At 36.0% G+C, this 8,563-nt stretch overlaps 1 pseudogene; it reads left to right on the top strand.

Moving 5' to 3' along the window:
- Positions 1-3,130: 3,130 nt before the first annotated feature.
- Positions 3,131-3,870, top strand: LOC149152165 (transcription initiation factor TFIID subunit 8-like; annotated as a pseudogene).
- Positions 3,871-8,563: the final 4,693 nt, after the last annotated feature.

The raw sequence follows: 8,563 nt of genomic DNA, 5'->3' as shown, positions 1-8,563 counted from the left end.
GAACTCTTCCAAAACTAGGAAGAATCTGAAGTCTTCTGCTAGAGGAAGTGCTCCTATTGTTTTGAAGAGGGAAACCTTCAACCAATAAAGGGAGGTCTCACCCCGCATAAAAGGGAGAACTTCAACCTGAAAAGGGAAGTCTCAACCTGTGATGGTTTAAGGATGACCAACAACTCTGGAATGCTTAATGAAATTCCTGGAACTCTTCCAAAACTAGAAAGAAGTTGAAGTCTTCTGCTAGAGGAAGTGTCCAAAATTACTAACTGAAGCCATGCTCATGGGCATCTTTGTCTCTGGATACAACTCTGAATCTGGTATGACAGGTTGTGGCTCAGGATCGCTTGATGTGTCTTTGAAGATTGTATATGACCATCATTTATCCCCATCAGATACAAGGTGAGAATATGAAGAAATATCAACTGCAAGACTATTCAATACTCTAGAACAAGTTCTGACATGTGACTGGAATATCTTCTTGGTTGTTGATGCCCATTTCTAAGAAGTGATTCATCCAAGATGAATCTTTGTTCTTGCAGGAGGTTTGTTTCTGAAGCATCTGTTTTAAGAATGATTGGTTTTATGACAGTGCTTACATGGATGAAGATAAAAATAGTGATCTTTCAGATGGCCAACTCGGTCACAGTGTTGGCATTTCACAATTTCTTGTTGTGGAAGAGGGGAAAAATCTGGAACAACTAGAGGTGAACTGTCATGAGGACCAAGTGAACATGAACCATCCTGAAGAAATCCAACACTTTGAAATTGAACTGGTTTGGAGTAGTCTGGAATATGAAAGGACATGTCCTTGTCATAACCAAGACCAGTTTTGTGCTTGTTGTGGACAAGCTCTTCCCAAGGTCTCATGATGGGCATTGGAAGAGCAAGCTGAACTTCCACATCTATGTGTAACCTTGTTGCTTTATTCAGTACTAAAGCTGAATGAACTGTAACATTATTGTCTTGCTGTTTATGGGAGTTTGTTTCAATCTTCTAAATAGAAACAGGTTCAGAATGATGACTCCACTACTGTAATTCTTCCTGTTGTAGTTGAGATTCAAGCTGCAAAAATTCAATCTGTTCTTGTGCATACTGTAGACATGTCTGAATTTCAAAGAGAGAGTCTTTGTTGATTTTTACTATGTTTTCAACACTAGAATGTATTAGTGTATTTGGTAACTCTAATACTCCATAAATTCTTCCCATTTTTTCAACAAATAAAATATTGTAAATTTGGAGTGTCAGCTTCAATTAAAAAATACACTTATTTAACTTATTTTCAAAGATATTATAAGTTGCTCCAATTTCGATTTGCACCAAGTTTTGGCTAAATGGTGAAATCATATAACTTTTGGAATAAGGGGATAACTTCTATATACTTTAATACTCTACCGGAACTTCAACATTGAACACAAAAACCATAATGAGTTTTAAATATAATGCCATAACTAGGGCAGCAACAACTGCAAACTTGCTTGGATCCTTCAAATACTACTTCACTTTCTCAGTCAGTGGAAAAGAATAGTCAAGTTCAATATAGAATACTAATACATTCTTGTAACCATTGATGATAGCATGTGGAACAACTGCAATTATGGGATAACTGATCGCTAGAGAAAGCGTTGTGACACTAGAAATACCAACAGTAAATTTCTCTATCAAATCATCCTCTGTGAGATCAAGAACTTCAGGATCAAATACCGATCCATTGTCATATACAGACTAGAAAATCAATCCAACGGAAAATGGCTGAATGCCAAGCTTTGCCAACAAAACTATCTCAGAAGAACCAACCTTGTCTCCTTTCTTAATAAGCTCCACGGGTGTTATAATTTCAATAGTACGTTTGTTAAGAGTTCACTGCACCACCAGTGTAGCTCGAATTCATTGATTCAAACACCCAGAAAAATAATGGAGGCACAACCTCTTCCCCTGGTCTAGCTAATAACTCCTCTCAAGAATTTTGGACGTAAGTAGATACTGTAGACTTATCTAGGGCTGAGAAAATTCAAATGCAAATGCACCATTGTTTCCTTTGGCTTGCAAATTCTAGCACTCCACACAAACTAAATTTATAGGTGCAGAAGATCATGCAAAGCATAAGCGCTTCAATTATGAAAGACAGCCCAGATACGGCTGCCAACTAATATCAAAGACCACATTACTCTATGATGCTACTATGACTTTGCTACAAGTAAATACAAAACGCAGGTACTGTTGCAGGATTATACAAGTAGATGCAAAAAACCCAGAGATGATATTCGCCTTTGGCTTGATTGAGGTGAATCATAAAGTTGGGTAGAGACATTCGTCAAGTAACTTGATGAGAGTGATTATGAGGTCAATACTTAATTCGATGAATCCAGGGTGATACAATAGAAATTATTTGCTCTAATTGTAATTACAAAGTTCCATGGATAATTTGAAAAGCACAGAATTTAATCAAGTTGTGTATCTACCGCGTTAAAGACAACAACACAAGGGAAAATAAGTTAGTGTAAAGCTAAAACCCTTGTAGCTGTTCAATTGCACCTATTCTAAGTGCTTCACTGACTTATCATAGGCCATGAGCATATCAACTGAGGACTCTTTTACCACAAGTTTCATCACCACCATAGGAATTGACTTTAAGATCAAGATATTTGAGCTTGATGGGAAGCAGATTAAATTACAGATCTAGGACACTGTTGGTCAAGAGCATTTCTCAGACGATTACAGCAACATACTATTAGAATGCTATGGGTATTCTTTTGGTGTATGATGTCACAGATGAATCATCATTTAACAAAATTCAGAATTGGATAAAGAATATTGAGCAGCATGCCTTTGATAATGTGAACAAAATACTAGTTGGCAACAAGACTGATATGGATCAGAGTAAGAGAGTTGTCTCAACTGAACACGGTTAAGCACTTACAATGGTATGGACTGTAGTACTTTGATTCTCCACCACCAAAAGCCCCCTCAAAACAATTCTTTTGGGTGCAGATACATTTGCGGCCTCCTGTTCGAGTGCTGTGAGGGGTCGTTTTAATGCAAAATTCTTCTTAACAATCCTCACAAGAAATCTTACAGTAGGGTTTTAACATAGAAAACCTCGGAAAAGAAGTTCTTCTATGATTCAGTAACCAGGATGACCACCAATGGAGGAATACCGACAACACCACCGCAATCAACAAATGCACAAACACCGATAAGCAATGAGAAAATGGCCGATGGAGGAGTGGATGCCTTCAGCCGAGCGATGGCTCAGATTGTAGTGGTTGATATATGCAAAGGTGTCAGGTTCCAATCCTGCCAGCAATCTGCCTTTGAAGCTCTAGCTGATATCGTCGTCCGCTACCTCTACGACCTTGGTAAGGCTATGCACTACCACGCTGGCCTCGTAGGAAAAACGGACTGCAACGTCTTCAATGTGATACATGCCATGGAGGACATGTTTTCTACACAGGGCTTCACGGGCGCCTCGGATGTGATCAGCAACTCGGTCTTGGGGTCTGACACTGTGCGTGAAATCATGTAGATGAGTATGGAATTGTATTTTTTTTAAACCAGTGCCAAAACAAACATTAATGTGGAGTAGGCCTTCTTTTCAACTGCAAAAGCTATTAGGAAGAGATCCCATTCACCTTCCCAATGTTGTAGTTTCTTGTGGTGAAAAAACGAAAACTTTTTCCCACCTTTCTATAGACGAAGGAAACCCTAGCTCATCAACAAATTCCTCCATGGCTACACACATTCCCATATTCACACACTTATAAGAGAACTCTTGTGTGGAATGAGCGGAAAATGGATCCCTAGGTGGCCAAGGTTGAGCAGGCCAGGCAACAGCTGAAGGCTGAGCGGTCGCTGGTGATTTTGCAGCAAGAATAATAATGGCAGTTCTGACACACAAGAAGGTGGCAGGAAGATAGAATAGGGAGTTACAAAGCAGAGGGAAGCCAAAAATGGCGCTGGAGAAATGACATAGGTTGCAACTAAAATTTAGCTGAGAAAATATTCATGAAATGCAAAAGTGATGGCAGAAATGACCTGCACGGAAAGGCCATAAAATAAATGGCTCAAAGTAATTATGCATGGCAGGAATATGCCTTCTTTGATACCATGTTAAACACACACATGGCAAAGACAAATAGGAAAGATAAAACATGATAGTACATTTTTTTATACAAAACATATACATTTATAGTACATGGTTTGACCGTTGGGTTCCACATCCCAAGGTCTGTTGTACTTCCTTAGTCTATTATGCTTCCATACTAACCCATAGAGGATTAGGTGTCCAATAGAATGGATGAAAAAATAATATTGAATGTAATGTTTCAACTATTTCCGATTGACTGGCAATGAGGAATACTATCCTTCCAAATTTTGTAGGATGAAAGTATTGTTTCCTTTGACTTCTAATGCTAAATGGACCAAACTAGAGGTTGTAAAATTTTGCATGTTTTCCTTTATCTTATCTCCTAGTATCGCATATAAGCGCTAGGTCACCTTTCTTCAAAATTCTTTCTCTAGCCTTTCTATCAAACATCTCTTTCATCTTATTTTGGTATTCCCTTAGCTTGTACTGAATTTCATCCCTGTCTTCATTGAACTCACTAATTTTATTAATCCTTCTTGAGAAATCATATTTTTCTTTATAGGATTCCTGGAGGAATTTCATGATAGCTAAAGCTAAATGAGTAGGAAAAACTGCTTCCTTTCCATAAACTAATTGGAAAGGAGACTTGCCTATTGATCTCTTAGGAGAAAACCTGTTTTCCCAAATTGCATGGATAAGATGGTTGTCCCAACTATTTTTATGGTCTTTAAGAGTCTTCCTAATGACCTTAACTAAGCTCTTGTTGGAAGACTCTGCTAGCCCATTACCCTATGGATAGTATGGTGTAGAATGGTGTAATAGGATTGAATACTTTTGACATAAATCAATCATTTTAACACTACTGAAAGATGCTACATTATATGTAACAATCTATTGAGGACATCCAAATCTTGATAGGATGTTTTCTTAAAGAAATTTAATCACAATAGTATTAAATGTATTTTTAACAACTATGGCTTCTACCCACTTAGTAAAATAGTCTGTAGTAGTTAAAATCCATCTGTGGTCATTACTTGATTGTGGATGAATTTCCCCTATAAAGTCCAACCCCTATTGTAGAAAAGGAACATGAACTAATACTGGAACCAAAGGAAGTGCTAACAACTTTTATTTTCTTGCAAATAATTGGCATGGTATGCAACTTCTTACTCTTGCTACAACTTCTTTAAAAAGTGTGGGCCAGTAGAAACCTGTTTTTAAAATTTTGTAGGTTGTTTCTCTGCAGTCACAGTGTCCATGACAAAATCCTGAATGAAACTAATCTATAATTCCCTCTATTTCATTTCCAGTTAAACAAAGAAGAAGGATATTAATAGGGTCTTTCCAATATAGATTAGCATTAATAATTAGATATTTTACTGCTTTAAGCTTCAGGGCTTTGCATTGCTTCAAATTAAGATCAAATGGACATGGAAAATCCCTAAGAAACTACACAGTATTAGAGTACGAATGAGAGAGTAGATATTTCTGATCTATGTGAACAAGAATGGCCTGATTTGAAGAAAGAGGTTCTTGTGGGTTCTCCCTTTCTATAAGAGGAGGAGGTTCTTGTGGATTCTCCTCAGATATTAAGGAAGGTTCTTGTGGATTCTCCCCTGATATTAAGGAAAGTTCTTGCGGATTCTCCCTAGATGAAATTTTAGAAACCAAATTTATCCCCAATACTTTACAGTTGGATTCAGCCAACAATTTGGCCAGGACTTGGCCTTTTACTAGCTTTGTGGTCTTAATTTCAAGGTCAAATTCAAGGATTTTGGCAATCCATCTCCCTCTTCTTCCATTAGTATCAGGATGGGTCAAAGTAATTTTAACAACATGATTAGGGACATAAGTTGTAATGTGTGAATGTAGGACATAGGTTCTAAAGGCTTTAAGGGCTTGAATTAAGGCATAATCTTGTTTGTTAATAATATCATACCTAATTTCAGCATCCCCATAACTTTGGAAAAGAAGGCTATAGGTTATTCATCACCATTTGTGTTTTTCTGTAAAAGTACAACAACTAAGGTTGTCCTAAATGCAAAAGAAAATATGTTAAAAGGTGAAGAATAATCAGGGCTAGATAATGTAAGGGCCTACAATATATCCTTTTTGATATGATCAAAAGCATATCTAACAGAAACTGTCCATTTCACTTCATTGTTTTTCTTTAGCATATCAATTATATCCTTAACTATCTCTGCATAATTAGGGATGAACCTTTTGAGAAAATTAATCTTTCCAAGGAAGGTTTGAATCTCTTTCTTATTCCTTGGTAGAGATAGGGTCTGAATAGCTGAAAATCTCTTTGGGTCAATTATAACTCCCTCCTTGGAGATTATATGCCTTAGTAATTTTCCTTCCATTACAGCAAATAAAGATTTCTTCGGATTGATGGATATGTTGAATTTCCTGCACTTGTCAAAAACCTTTCTCAAGTGTTTTAAATGATTTTCATCATAATCAAAGAAAATAGTTAAATCATCTAAATAAATGCCAATAAATTCATATGTTTTACCTACAAATTCTAGATCCATGGCTCTCTGTAAACTGGCTCCAACGTTGGTTAACCCAAATGGCATTCTAGCATACATAAATGTACCCCAAGGAGTGGTGAAAGCAGTTTTGTCTTGGTAAGCTTGAATTACCATGGTCTAGTTGTAACCAGAAAATCCATCTAACATAGAAATATTATTTGAACCTAAAACTTTCTGAATTAGATGATCCATTTTGGGCAAGGGATAGTTATTCTTTAAAGATGATTTGTTCAGATTTCGGAAGTCTACACATAGCCTAATCTCACCATTTTTCTTTCTGACAGGAACTAGTTTGGTTACCCAATTAGAATGCCTTAAAGGTACTATGATATGAGCATCAAGCAACTTTTTAAGTTCTTTCTCAATGGTTGGAAGTACTATGGGATTGATTCTTCTTAGTTTTTGCTGAAAGGGTTTTTCTTATGGTTTCAAAGGAATCTTGTGCTCAATCAAAGATGTATCATAAGTTTCTAACTCATTATAAGACCAGGGAAAAACATCTTTGTAATTTTTAAGAAGATTCAAGTATTTAATTTTTACATTTGAAGGTAAGGTTGATGACAATTTAACATTTCTTACATCATTCAAAGTCCCAATATTACATTCTTAGATTTCTTCTTCAGTGAGTTAAAGAAGGGGTTTTTAGAGACATCATTATTATCAAATAGTTTTTCCAATGGAACTAATCCTTTAGGAATAAAATTATTAGATAATTGGATGATATCATGATCAAGAATTTTAGGACTGAATGAAGTTTCTGGATTTAAGTGATTTTCTTCTTAAACATCATTTTGATATTCTTCAATTTGCATATTTGAGAATTAATCAATGACTTGAAGGAAATATTTTAATTTTTCATCATCTTAAAAAATATGCAAGTATTTAAGGTTATCAAGAATTCATGGTCTATACTTGACTTGAATTTGGTATTCTAACAATACTGGCTCAGGGATTTTGAAAGAGCTTGTTGAGACAGCTAGTGAGTCAACATGCATATTTTCATCTCTAGGAATATAAGTTATGCTAAATCCTTGGAAGAAATTTTCAATTGTGTCCCAAGCTTCATTTCTATAGGGCCTAAGTCTTGGGTGTTTCGTTTCATACAGAGTTCTAACATGGTTCACTATAAGCTCATAATCAAAAAAGACACCCAAGTTTTGAACCTTTAAACTCCTAGCTAGCTCAAGACCAAGAAGAAAAGCGTCATACTTAGCCACATTATTGGTGACCTCAAATTCAAGATTACATGACTTAGTTATGTTTTCTTTATTTGGTGAAATTAAAAAAATTCTTGCTCCTGCTCCTTCCTTTGAGCAAGAGCCATCAAAGTAAAGTTTCGAGATATTTGATTCTACAACTTTAGCCTTGGAAACTATATTTCAATGGAAAGTTGAGTATTTGATGAATTTTGTTAAGATATCTGAAAGACACCAAAATCTTGATCTACTGCATAGATAGGGTGGGTTTTTTCTTGATCAAACCTACAAATAGTATGAAGGAATCTGACTTCCCTAAATAACCTTAAATGTTCACCTCCATAGATTGGAATAGTAGCGAATGACATGTCCATCTAAAGTGATCCTCCAAATTTAGAACAACATGATCTAGTTAGAAGCATGCAAAAATTGGCAGGAATATCAGTGAAAACTATGTCTGTAACTATACTCTTGATAGGTATTTGAGCTAAGGTCACAACTAGGTCTTTAATCAATCCTAGGCATGGTAATTTATTTGAATCAAAGGTGTAAAGATCATGATAAGAATGGGTAACCTGTAACTAAAGCTGGTCCATAATTACCTTTGGCATAAGGTTATCAGAAGCTCCAAAATCCATCATACAGTTATACAAAATAAATGCATGAGCTTTTAAAGTTATGTAAAAGGGTGGAACAGTTTCATCAATCATATCAAAACTAGTGCCAAAAACTACTGAGGGATTTTCATC

This window comes from Pinus tabuliformis, chromosome 9 (assembly GCF_031772625.1).
Source record: "Pinus tabuliformis cultivar Carrire ecotype Pingquan chromosome 9, CPIR1, whole genome shotgun sequence".
Lineage (NCBI taxonomy): Eukaryota > Viridiplantae > Streptophyta > Pinopsida > Pinales > Pinaceae > Pinus > Pinus tabuliformis.
This window is presented reverse-complemented; position numbering and strand designations above follow the sequence as displayed.